General features: G+C 45.6%; 1 protein-coding gene across 1 annotated transcript in view; it reads right to left on the bottom strand.

Annotated features, from left to right (window-relative positions):
• ZRANB1 (zinc finger RANBP2-type containing 1) overlaps positions 1–10,986 on the bottom strand; it is a 63,494-nt gene extending 52,508 nt beyond the window's left edge. The window contains exon 1 of the mRNA XM_043597819.1: positions 10,578–10,986. The gene's annotated coding sequence lies outside the window, so the exon portion shown is untranslated. The remainder of the gene's footprint in view (positions 1–10,577) is intronic.
• Positions 10,987–13,223: the final 2,237 nt, after the last annotated feature.

The following is a 13,223-nucleotide window of genomic DNA, read 5'->3' as shown; positions in this document are numbered from 1 at the left end:
AGTGTGGAGGTTCCTCAGAAAATTAAAAATAGACCTACCCTATGACCCAGCAATAGCACTGCTAGGAATTTATCCAAGGGATACAGGAGCACTGATGCATAGGGCCACTTGTACACCAATGTTCATAGCAGCACTCTCAACAATAGCCAAATTATGGAAAGAGCCTAAATGTCCATCAACTGATGAATGGATAAAGAAATTGTGGTTTATATACACAATGGAATATTACATGGCAATGAGAAAAAATGAAATATGGCCTTTTGTAGCAACGTGGATGGAACTGGAGAGTGTGATGCTAAGTGAAATAAGCCATACAGAGAAAGACAGATACCATATGGTCTCACTCTTATGTGGATCCTGAGAAACCTAACAGGAACCCATGGGGGAGGGGAAGGAAAAAAAAAAAAAGAGGTTAGAATGGGAGAGAGCCAAAGCATAAGAGACTGTTAAAAACTGAGAACAAACTGAGGGTTGATGGGGGGGGGGGTGGGAGGAGAGGGTGGGTGATGGGTATTGAGGAGGGCACCTTTTGGGATGAGCACCGGGTGTTGTATGGAAACCAATTTGTCAATAAATTTCAGAAAAAAAAAAATTAAAAACTAAATATGCATGTTAAAAAAAAAAATAATAAAATAAATAAATAAATAAATAAATAACCATTAAAACAAAACAAAACAAAAAAAAAGGAATCATAGGGGCGCCCGGATGGCTCAGTCAGTTGAGTGACTCTTGACTTCAGCTCGGGTCATGATCTTGCGGTTCAGGAGTCTGAGCCCTCCATCAGGCTCCACACTTGACCGCGCAGAGCTTGCTTGGGATTCTCTCTTTCTCCTCTCTCTGCACTCCACCTCTCTCAAATAAAATTTTCTAAAAAAAATTACTGTTCTTTAAAAAAAAAGAGAAAAGGAATTACATGATAATATCAAACAATGTTAATTTCCTGATTTTGATCAGTATATTATGGCTGTATAGCAGAAAGAGCTTATTTTTTAGGAAATATACACTGTAATATTTAAGGATAAAGGGGGATCAAGTCTGCAAATGATTTTCGAACAGTTCTGGGCAAACTATGTATTTGTTATTTTTATATATCCACATCACACAATAAATCTTACAATTTACAAAATACCGGGTGGCCTCATCTGGTTAAGCATTCAACTTCGGTTCAGGTCATGATCTCATGGTTCTTGAGTTTGAGGCCCAAGTAGGGCTTTCTGCTGTCAGTGCAGAGCCTGCTTCAGATCCTGTCTACCTCTCTCTCTCTCTGCCCCTCCCCACGTACTCTCTCTCTCTCAAAAATAAACATACATTTAGAGGAAATAAATTTACAAAATACTTACACATACGTCATTTTTATTCTGACAAAAAACCATGTAACAGGTACAGAAGAGCTCTTTCAGCAGAAAATAAATCTGCCTCCTATATCCTAAACATTCCTCAAGAATTAGCCCTTCTTTCCACACCTCTCGCCAAGCCCTAGTTCATCGTTTCTTCCCTCAACTGTTTTCCTAACTGGTCTTCCTATCTTCGTACTCCACATCTCTGCCAGAATGGTAGAAACGAAAGAAAAAGGAAAAAAAAAACCTGATGTTGCTATTCTGTAGCTCTGAAATTTTCAACAATATCCTACTGAAGTGAAAAATCCTAAACAGGGCATAAAAGGTCCTTCCTGACGGTCTTCAAGTATCTCCTAGGTCACTCTGCCAAACACAACACATAAGCACTTCGAGAATACCCTAGAATATTTTCCTTTAGTGATTCACTAATGCCTTTCACCGAAGTGTTGCAAGAGTGAAATCTAATTTACTATGGGAAGACCAGAGTTCCATCTCTTGATATTCATATTCATTTCTCTCACATACAGGAAAATGCATTGCACGTCTTAGATCCAAGTTCAAGTCCCTCTCCACCCCTTACAGAATCTGGAATGTTGGCCAAAACCTTAAGACCCAAGCATCTCATTAAAAGAAATTATGGTAATAATGCCACACCTGTCTTTAAGTAGGGGCTAAAACCAAGAACCTCAAATCCATATCCCATAATAAATATCACCAACAACTGCCAGCTTGAAATAATACCACTTTAAATTCTGCATGGAGCTTTATGTCACAGAACACTTACATTATTTCACTGAATCCTAAGAACCCTCAGGTACTTCCCCCTAAGGTACCCTAGAGTCTCCCTGAGGTACAAGTATATTCATTTTAATGACAAGGGATCTGGGGCTCCAGGAAAGGCAAGATGACTTGCCCAGGGTCACAAAGCTTTAGCAAGTAAACCCCAGATTCTGACTCTCACTTTTTTTTCCTCAATAGTGTACCACAGCCTTCCGCAATTATGGCAACATTTCCCTAGAACAAAATATGAACATTGGATAGCAAGACAGGCTGACTTTATAGCCACTGTCTCTAGCCACCACACAGTACTGACGCTACCTGCAAAACAACTCCAGAATCTTCGCTTTCCTCCAGGACGCCCCACCGTGCCCCCAGCCCCAGCCACCATCACCCCTCCCGCAGATTACCTCAAAGCCTCCCACCAGTCTTACTGTTTTCTACTCTATCCACCATCTTCACATAGAAGCCAGATGGATCCTTTAGGAGTGTAAACCAGATCACAGCCCAAGGACTTAAAATCCTGATGGTTTCCCAATCCGCTCACAATTGAATTAAAATTCACCAGCCTTTCTCGACAATCTTTACATAAAAGTAGACTTCCTTCTGTTCCTTTCACCAGCGTGCTCATTCTCACATTAAGAGTTTGTATTCGAAATCTCCTCTGCCTAGAATGCTCTCTCCCCAGATTTCATATGGCCAGCTCTTGTCACTGAGGTTTCGGTTTAAATACCACCTGCGCAGGAAGATTTTCCCTGGCCGCTCAGTCACATCCACCACACCACCCTGCTTGCATGTCTGCACAGCACTTACCAACATCTGGGGTTTCTTCCCTTGTTTGCTCCTTGACTGCTCTTCATACTAGAAGGTAAATACAAGCAACAGTGCCTGTCTTGTTCACATGACTATCTCAACACCCAGTATAGTTGCTTTCTGAACAGTGAATGGGCCATTACTAAATGTTGCAATTTCAGTAGCCTTTGTAAAGTGTTTTATGTAATCTACTTTCTGAAAAGCCTAAACAACTTCAGAGCACACAACAGGTGCCCAATAATCAATGCGCTAAAAGAACTTCTACAAAATCAAATGCCTTCAGATTTCCAACTTAGTAACATCTCCCACATATTCCTCCACATCCACAGAGACACAGAAACAGGAGACAGACTGCTTCTCTCTTCCTACCTGTGAAGATGATCCATTCCAAACAGATCACTCCACCCTTGTAATCGCCAGCCCCTTGACAATACTAGCTCTGGGGAAAGTGAGGCAGGGACTGGAAAGGCATGCCTTTCCAGCCTCATCCACCTGCTGTAGCTATATACTGAACCCTCTGGCTGGTCCTTAATCACGACATAATTTTCATGTCTCCTTCACTCACAGGCTTGCTTCTGCATAGGATGTTTGCCCACTCCCGCCCCCCATTCTTATCTGGTTTTAGAAACCTATTACTTCTTTGAAGACCAGCTTAAATGTTCCCATCTCTGTAAAGCTCTTCCTGACCCAAACCTAACCTTGTGCTAATTCAGTCACTTCTTCACCACTTCACAGCACTTGTGTGAATTATGATTTTTTTTCCAATGGCTGCCTGTGAAACATTCGCCTTTACGTCTCTGTAAGTAGTGTCTGCTATGCGACAGCCACTTACCATTTAGGCAATAAAAGCAAGTACTAAATATTCTACTCATATCAAAGGATGGCAGTCCAAAACAACATCAGTCAAAACCAGTTCTGCAAATTACTATAGCTTCCCTTTTGAAAACAAACTTTAGCTTCATTAAACACCAAGAAATGAATTTTTCATAATAAAAATTTATAGTAACAAATCACCCACCCGAACCAAAAAAAGTGAAGGATATATAAGTGGTGTTATATGATGTCTTCCCTTCAGGATTTCAATCACAAGTGTACTGCTGCAACTTAACGTGCAACACTAAGTAGAGATCCCTTTCTCCATCTGCAAAATATGGACAATTTCTTCATCTATCCAGGGAATACTGTCCTGCAATAATCAATTTATAGTTGAGAATAACTGCATTATTAAAGCTAAGGACGTTTCAGAAAATGGTGCTGGGACGACCAGATAGCCACCTCCAAAAGCACTGTTGGACCCCCACCTCATACTATGTACAACTATCATGGATCTAAATGAAACTATCATGGATCTAAATGAAAAAAAACTACAACTATAAAATTCTTAGAAGAAAACATAGATGCAAATCTTCTGCACCTTGGATTGGCCAATGGCTTCTTAGAGACAACACTGAAAACACAAGTAAAAGAAAACATAGACAAGCTGGACTACATCAAAATTAAAATCTTTGGTGTAGGGGCGCCTGGGTGGCTCAGTCGGTTGAGCGACTTCGGCTCAGGTCATGATCTCGCGGTCAGTGGGTTCGAGCCCCGCGTCGGGCTCTGTGCTGACAGCTCAGAGCCTGGAGCCTGTTTCAGATTCTGTGTCTCCCTCTCTCTGACCCTCCCCCATTCATGCTCTGTCTCTCCCTGTCTCAAAAATAAATAAACGTAAAAAAAAAATGTTTAAATCTTTGGTGCTTCAACGCATACCAATAAGAAAGTGAAAAAGCCCACAGAAAAGGAGAAAATGCGTGCAAATCATGTATCTGACTTGTAGCCAGATTACATAAAGAGCTCTCACAACTCAAGAACGAAAAGACAAATAACCCAACTAAAAAAGGACTGGAGTAACATTTCTCCAAAGGAAATTTACAAATGGCCAATATGCACATGAAAAAATGCTCAATACTATTAGTCATTAGAGAAATGCAAATAAAAACGAAGGGATATCACTTCACTAGGATGGCAATAAGTAAAAAAACAGTAATAAGTATTCCGGATGTAGAGAAACGGAACCCTCATTTGTTGCTAGGAAATGTAAAGCGGTGCAACCACTTTGGAAAACAATCTAGAAGTTCCTCAAAGATTAAACACAGAGTTACCATACGTTCCAGCAATTCCACCTCCAGGTACATGCCCAAAAGGAATGAAAACTTAAGCCCACACAAAAACTTGCACACAGATATTCATGGCAGCATACTTCATAACAGCCAAAAAGTAGAAACAACCTAAATGTCCATCAATCAATGAATGCATAAACATAAGCAAAATGTGCTATATCCATACAACAATTAAATAATTCAGCCATAAAAAAGGGGTACTGATACATGTTACAACAGGGATAAACCTTGAAAATATTATGCTAAGTGAACGAAGGCAGACACAAAAGGTGACATAGTGTATGATTCCACTTACATGAAATGTACAGAATAGGCAAATCCATAGAGAAAGAAAGATTAGTGGTTCCCAGGAACTGAGGCAAAAGAGGGAGGGACTGGTTAATGGGTACAGTCTTTTTGGGGGCGTGATGAAATGTTCTGGATAATGGTGATGGCTACACAACTTTCAGAATACACTAAAAACCAACGAATTACATACTTTACAAGGGTAAATTTTATGGTATATGAAATAAATTTCAATGAAATGGTTACTTTAAAATTAAGAAAAAGTCGGTTAAGCGTCTGACTTCGGCTCAGCTCACGATCTCACCATTCGCGGGTTCGAGCCCATGTCGGTTGGGCTCTGTGCCGCCAGCTCAGAGCCTGGAGCCCGCTTCAGATTCTGTGTCTCCCTCTCCCTCTGCCCCTCCCCTGCTCGTGCTGTCGCTCTCTCTCAAAAATAAACAAACATTAAAAATTTTAAAAAAGAAAAAAAATGGAAAGCTACGCAACTGATTTCCAACAATGCTTTATACATTCAAATATTTTTTATTTATGTGAATGCAAGCCACATAAAATTCTGACTTACCAAATGGTAAAAAACCCAAATTATGTTTTGTTGGTTAGGAGGGATTGGGACAGTCTGCCCTCAATATATGAAGTCTAAAAATAAAAAATTAGTTTCTTCATTACTAAAAAGTTCAATTCACTAGGCAGCTGAAAAGTTATCAACTTTACATTCAATTTATCTGACCAACATCCATGTTAAAACGCAAACTGGGGAGCCCCTGGGTTGCTCAGTCAGTTAAGCGTCAGACTCTTGGTTTCAGCTCTGGTCATGATCTCACAGTTCTAGAGTTCAAGCCCCACCTTGGGCTCTGTGCTGACAGTGCAGAGCCTACTGGGGATTCTCTCTCCCTCTCTCTGCCCCTCCCACACGCGCTGTCTCTCAAAATAAATAAATAAACTTTATTTTTTTAACGTTTATTTATTTTGAGACAGAGAGAGACAGAGCATGAACAGGGGAGGGGCAGAGAGAGAGGGAGACACAGAATCGGAAACAGGCTCCAGGCTCTGAGTTGTCAGCACAGAGCCCGATGCGGGGCTCAGACTCACGGACCGTGAGATCATGACCTGAGGTGAAGTCAGACGCTCAACAGACTGAGCCACCCAGGTGCCCCTCAAAATAAATAAATAAACTTGGAGGAAAAAAAAAAAAAACCCTCAAACTGACGGCTCTTGTCAAAAATTTCATCTTAACCAAAATACCGCTTCCCACAAAGCAAAGAATGCTCACTGATCTGGATTTCTCAAGTGGCAAAATTACTGGTATAAACTCCACGGAAGTGCCTTTTACAAACGCAAAAAGCCTGCCCAACATGTTTGGGAAGTTCGTTAATGGACTAATTTCAGCTTTAATTATTCTAAAAAGGTTTCTGAAGCCTAAAATAAGGTTTGATGTAAACTACTTTCTAACAAAATCAATCAATTACAAGGAAAGAATACTCTGATGAACTGGAAGAAGTTTCCACAAGTTTGTGGACAAGTTTCCACGTACAGGCAGTGGATAAATCAAGACTGTTTACTGCTAAGAGACTATGTATGTATCCATAAAATACCAAGCCTTCCAAGCCTCCTACTCAGACACACACAACAGAAACACATACACCTGTTTTCCAACTACATCAGCATCCACCCATGTACCATATAATTACACATATTATCCTTGGTATACAAAAATACTATGGACCAGCTTGTTTATGTTTTCTTCCAACAGTGCTGACAGGTAGCAGTGAATCACACATTCTCCTGTGTCTCATCTGCCTCATGATCAATGACACATGCTGCCAACATCTGAGGTTAAGGATGCAAACTGAGACTACAGATTATTTTCTCCTTCTCGTGATGCTAAATGTTACCTACATACAAACATGGAATGAATGACCTCCCTTAGTGTCCCTGGTTCCAAACTCAAACCGTGATAACTGCAGCAGACTCAAATCTGAACTACAGAACTGCAGTAGTTACATTTCTATTTGAAAAAGACATGACCATTATCACATCGTTGAGCATCCTCTACAAGAAAAGAACCACACTAAAAATAGAAAAAAACATACTAACCCCCCCCCCAAAAACTTTTTTTAAGTCAGACGTAATTTCGGGGCGCCTGGGTGGCTCAGTCAGTTAACTGTCCAACTTTGACTCAGGTCACGATCTCATGGTTGGTGGGTTTGAGTGCCCGGCTCTGTGCTGACAGCTGAGAGCCTGGAGCCGGCTTCGGATTCTGTCTCCTTCTCTGTCTGCCCCTCCCCCACTCACGCTCCAGCGGGCACATGCTCTCTCTCAATCTTAGAATAGACATTAAGAAAACAAAATTTAAAAAAGAGACACAATTTCAAGTATGTTATCTCCTAAATCATCAAAATCCTAGAAACCCCACTACTTAGAAGACTACAAGCAGGGGTGCCTGGGTGGCTCAGTCAGTTGAGCATCTGGCTCTTGATTTCAACTCCGATCATGACCTCACCGTTTGTGAGTTCCAGCCCCGCATCGGGCTCTTCACCGTCAGCCTCCCTCTCTCTCTGCCCCTCCCCGGCTCACGCTCTCTGATTCAGAATCTCTCTCTCTCTCAAAATAAATACATAAATAAATTTAAAAGCAAAAGGGGGAAAAAAAAAGACTACAAACAGCATGTCCTAGAATACTTGGGTAACCAAAAATACTTGGTAAAACAATGTATCCATCTTTCAATGCTGAATATATGGTAACCACAGAAAAAGAATCCATACCCATTTCTCAGAGGTCTTGAAATCTAATTGGGAAGCAGAATAAAAGCTTAAAAAGATAAACTGAAATCCAGGCTAGCGTACGCTGGTGTAAGAGTCCCACACAAAAAAAAGGAGTGAATAGGTAGATCCCTTGAGGCTGAACTCGAGAAAAAGACTTCTCAAGAGACAGGACTCAACTGGGCCCAAAGTAAAGAGAGGATCCATGAATAAATGGCGGAAGAGGATTTCCAACAGAAAGAAAGGCACCAAGAAAGGCCGGGAGGAGGGACTTCACGAGAACAACAAACGAGTTAGTTTGGCTGGAACTAAGAATGCACAAAGGGAAGAAATGAGTTAAGACTGAAGAGAACCAGGGCCAGATTACAGAGAAACCTGACCACCACACCAGGAAGCTTAAGCCTTACTTCGCCTGTGACAAGGAGAGTTCTGGAAGTTTTTACGTTGTGAACGTTCAAGATGTTATTTGCCCAAAGCATAAGCAAGCACAAATATTCCAAGTAGAACAGCACATCACTGGCAGAAAACGTGTCCGAAGCCCAGGTAGAAGAGCTTACTGGGGCAGCAAGGAGGCAACAGCAGCGCTCACGTGATAAAACTGAACCGGGTTAAATAAGAAGTTACAGTGCTCTGCTTTTCCGACTCCCATCCACCCAAAGTTTCCACTTATCACAAAAGCGATGTAAGTGTAGAGCCCCCGGAGCAGCCCTCACCATGTCAGTGACACGGAGGAGGCGATTTACCTCGGAGAGCGTACAACCGGATTGTGAGTTCCAGAACTGGGCCAGCCGTCAGACGGAAACGCGACGCGCCTTAACCCTTCCCAGGGTACAGAGCCGGGCTGAGGCCGGAGCAGAAAGCACAGCACCATGAATGAGCTCCCCATGCTAAGCCAGGCACGCTTCGAGAGTAAATAAATGGGGAGTCTCAACGCTCCGAAGCGTTAATAGAAGTGATGAAACACCAACAGAAATAAAGACCCCTCCTGACATTCAAATACCCTCCCCAGAGCTTAAAAGGTGTCACTCCCGTCCTCTGAGTTTCCCTCACGGCCCAATAAAAACAATGTTATGAAATTTCAGCATAAGGAAGTGACCGCGTATCTTAAGATCCAAAAAGCAAGAGGGAGCAAGAGTCTAAGTTTCTTTAGAATTACCTCATTTAACTAATGATAATAGCCAGGAGAAGAGACTCGGCTTTATTTGCCACAAACACAGTTTAGGTGACTTTTCCCAGGCCCCTGGCATAAACCAAGATCAAAAATCTTTATGGTTTCCCCTGGCGTATGAGTTGTGCACTGAGTCATCCACGTTTGCTCAAAACGGGGGGGACCCTGGAGGTCGCGCGAGTGATAAAGTCAACTTAAAAAAAAAAAAAACAAAACAAAAAAAAGGGCCACAGATACAAGAACCGCTCGTTGTAGGAGGTCTCCAAGGGCTAGGGATCTCTCAACTGTACTCTCAAATAACATTTCTGTACGCTAAATTTTTTGACAACACCATAGGTCATGCGGTGAGCACACAGACCAAAACACCGGGTGAAGAGGCCGGCGCTGAACCTGGTAATAGTCTATGGAGTCACGGAAAAGGAGGCTCCGGCCACAGAAACTCAAAATTCGCAGCCAGAAGGGGTTCAAAACACCAGTGTATCTCAAAGATAAGGGGCCGGCTCAAACTTCCAGGCTGGACCTAAACTGCCCGTGCCTGGCGCTCAACGCCAAGTCTTCATTTACAGCCCTTTTGTCTGTGAAATAACCCGTAGCAAACCACCGCGGAGAAAATAACCAGATACTTGCACCGCACCACCGTGGTCGCGAGCGAGCAGGGTAAACAATCTTTCCCCCGGTTCCAGCTCCTCCTCCCCAACCCACCCCCTCCCCACCCCCGTCGCCCTCCACCCTCATTTTCTTAGACGCGGCACCGGCGGGAGGCCAGGCCACCTCGGGAGGCGGAGAGGGAGCGGCCAGAGGGCCAAAACGCAAGTTTGGAGGCCAGCACTAACTTGGAAAGATGGAACCAAGTATCCCGGCCTATTGCACAGCAGGAGCGAAGCCCCCCTCACCCGCCCGTAGGTGGCAGAAAAAGAAGTTGGGGGGCGAGGGAGGGGGGACTCTGGCGGAAGAGAGGTGGCGGGGCAGGCGGCGCGGCCAGCCGCGGCGGATCGATGGTGGGTAAACAAGCGCGGCGGACCCACCCTCCCACAGCCCCGGGGCCTGTCCCCGCACCGAGAAAGCCCGAGATGGGAGCGCGGCGGCGGCGGCGGCGGCCGCCCGGGCCCCCTCCCCTCGCCTCGCCTCGCCTCGCCTCCCCTCGCCCGCAACGCCGCCCCAGGGGGCGCGGGCGGGCCGCCCCGGACACCCGGCGGCCTGCAGGGAGCGAGGGGCCGGGCAGGCCGCAGAGGGGGCCGCGAGGGGCCTGCAGTGGGGCGCCCTCCTGGGGCCCGGTTACCTGGCGGCGGCGGCGGCTCCTCCAGCTCCTGCTCCTCCTCCCCGTCCGATGCTCGGCGCCCGGCGGCGGCGGCGGCGGCGGCGGCGACTCCCCGAGCAGCCCGAGGCGACGAGCCGAGCCCGGCCCCTCTCCGCCTCCCTCCGTGCCGCCGCCCGTCCCGCTGCTGCCGCCTCCGCCCTCTCCCCTCAGTCAGGACATGGTCTCCGCGGGCCCGCGCGCGGCTCCCGGCTACCGGGGGCGGGGGACGGAGGGGCGGAGAGCAGGCGCGGAGGCGGGGGGCACTCCAGGGGCAAAGGGGGAGGGGGCAGAGCGACGGGGGGAGTCGGCCTCAGGCGCTGCGGCTCCTAATGGCGTCGGCGAGGGGCCCCGGAGCCAAATAAACCCCACGGCGAGCAGCACAACGTCAAGGCCCGACCCCGCCGCTCGCTGCCCTGTCATTGGCCCGGAGGCCGCCAGCGGCGCAGCCAATGGGAGACCGCCTCTTTCCGGACGCAGGGGGCGGGCCGCGGAGGGGTGACGTCATGCCGGCGTCCGGCCCCGATTGTGAAGCTCCGCCGGCGGGACTGCGGGCGGGCGGCGAGGTGCGTGGCACTCCGGGAGGCGGCGGCGCGGCGCGGCGTGCGCGGGGCTGGGGGACGCGGGCGGGGCGTCCTCTCGCCTGGCGGACTCCCTTTGCCCGCTCTGTGCCCCCGGTTCCCCGGACTTCCAAGCCCAGCCGTGGAGCTCAGGTCTCCCGAGTAGTCTTAGTGACAGATTCTGCCTCATTCTAATAACAGTTTCAAACTCGTTAGAAGACATGGGGAAAGATGAATGTTTAGGGCTTTCTCTTTTTTTTTTTTCCAAATTTTTACAACGTCTATTTTTTACGTAAGCCCTACCTTCGAGGCAGCTATCCATTTCTACGTGTGTTTGTGTATGTTTGTTACATATTACGTACATATGTGCATGATGAAAAGCCATGGGGTTTATATGCCAATTCTATCTCAAAATAAAAAAATTGGGGGGTGCCTGGGTGGTCCAATCCGGATTGGGCTCAGGTCACGATCTCGGGGTCTGTGGGTTCGACTCCCACGTCCAGCTCTGTGCTGACACCTCGGAGCCTGGAGCCTGCTTCGGATTCTATCCCTCTGTCTCTCTGCTCTTCCCCCACTCCCTCTCTCTCTCAAAAATAAGTAAACATTAAAAAAAAATTTTTTTTTAACTTTTTTTAAGCCACGGAGACTTTGCTTTCTTTTCTGCTACCTAACTCTAATTTGGGGTAAACCCAGCTTTCTTATGGTTGCCTTTTCTGGGGCTTGGAGCTTTTCTGTAAATTGTAAATTTACAGATAGAGGATAAATTACAGCCGTGGTAAAAGTGCTGCCGGGAGAATTCCCAGAGCCTAAGTCTTAAAGGGAATATGTTATATGATGATGTAGTGTGTGTGTGTGTGTGTGTGTGTGTGTGTGTGTGTGCGCGCGCGCGCGCGCGCGTGTATTTACTTTAAATATAGTCAAATAGTTAAGTCATTGAGCCTTTTGCTAAAAGCCCATGTGTCAAAATTTTCCAGCTGGAGAAGTTTGTTTTTCTTAGTGGGACTTTGCCTTGAATTTTTCATACTTCAAAACTGTATTTCAAGAATTTGAAAAACTGTAAAGTACAGCAACTCTTTATTATAGACCTCTTTAAGTTATCTGTTGAGGAACTACAGCACTGTCAAAGGGCATTAGCAGTTTATGGGACACCTCAGCTTCAATGGGAAGATTAAGAGTTTAACTGGATTTTTAAAACTGGCAGATTTCATTTAGTAAAACGATTCATGGTATCATTCTCAGTCTCTCTTTGCATAAATAGAAAGTTGAGGATATGTGTATAGCTTTACTATGGCCACTCAAGAATAATACCTTGTATAGCTACCCATCACCAACAACCTCTTTCATAATGTTACTATATTTTATCCTCACGGCCATTCCTGTGGTAGAGATTTTCAATCATCCCCATCTTCCCAAGACAACATTATTTGGTCAAAGACTTGTCAATAAGTTGAGTTTAAACCGCAACAGTCACTTGGCTGCAAAACTTAACACGTATCCTCAAACATATAATTAACACAACTGTCAATTAAATTAAACACCATATGACTATGTTAGAACAAATGGTTCAACCAACATTTCACTTTGAAAATATTTTAAGAGCTTCTGAGTACCTCCAGCTTCCCCTTCCTGAACCTCAGCTGCAAACCACCTCACCTAAGAGTCCACAAGAACTGCAGCATTAGGCGGAGTTTGGTGGCGGTTTTTTTATGCTTGTTTTTTGAGAGAGAGACACAGGGTCCAAGTGGGGCAAGGGCAGAAAGAGGGGGACAGAGGATCCAAACCGGGCTCTGCGCTGACAGCAGCGAGCCCAGTGTGGGGCTCGAACCCGCCAACTGCGAGATCATGACCTGGGCTGGGTGAAGTCAGACGCTCAACTGGCTGAGCCACCCAGGTGCCCCTAGGTGTTTTTATTTAGTTAGAGTTGTGGCCGATTTTGTTAAGAGAACGGGATACTGTTGGGGTAGGGCGAAGGAAAGTTAGCAAGTAAGCACCATGTGCCAAGGAACAAGAAGTACACAAAGGTGAGTAAGATACGTTCTGCGTTTGAGGGACTAAAGCGTAGGTAGGGAAG

Source organism: Prionailurus bengalensis, chromosome D2 (assembly GCF_016509475.1).
Source record: "Prionailurus bengalensis isolate Pbe53 chromosome D2, Fcat_Pben_1.1_paternal_pri, whole genome shotgun sequence".
NCBI lineage: Eukaryota > Metazoa > Chordata > Mammalia > Carnivora > Felidae > Prionailurus > Prionailurus bengalensis.
The sequence above is the reverse complement of the archived record's forward strand: the minus strand, read 5'-3'. Positions and strand labels throughout refer to the sequence as shown.